Genomic DNA, 274 nt, shown 5'->3' with positions numbered 1-274 from the left:
GTGTAAGTATGTATGTGTGTGTGTCTGTGTGTGTGTGTATGTGTGTGTGTGTGTGTGTATGTGTGTGTGGTCACCTGACTCTTCACTACGTGGCTTCAACAAAGCCCCGCCCCTTGCCTCAGGACTCGCCTTATGATTGGTCAGAAATAGGACTACCTCATTTTGGCTCCTCCCATGTGTCGTGATTAAAGACGTCATGACGCAGGCGAACGGAAGTGGCGTCAGATAGTCCGACGGCGAGGAGTTGAACGACTTTCTTCTTCTTCTTCTTCTT

This window comes from Morone saxatilis, unplaced genomic scaffold (assembly GCF_004916995.1).
Source record: "Morone saxatilis isolate NCDOM2014 unplaced genomic scaffold, NCSU_SB_2.0 Contig21, whole genome shotgun sequence".
NCBI lineage: Eukaryota > Metazoa > Chordata > Actinopteri > Moronidae > Morone > Morone saxatilis.
This window is presented reverse-complemented; position numbering follows the sequence as displayed.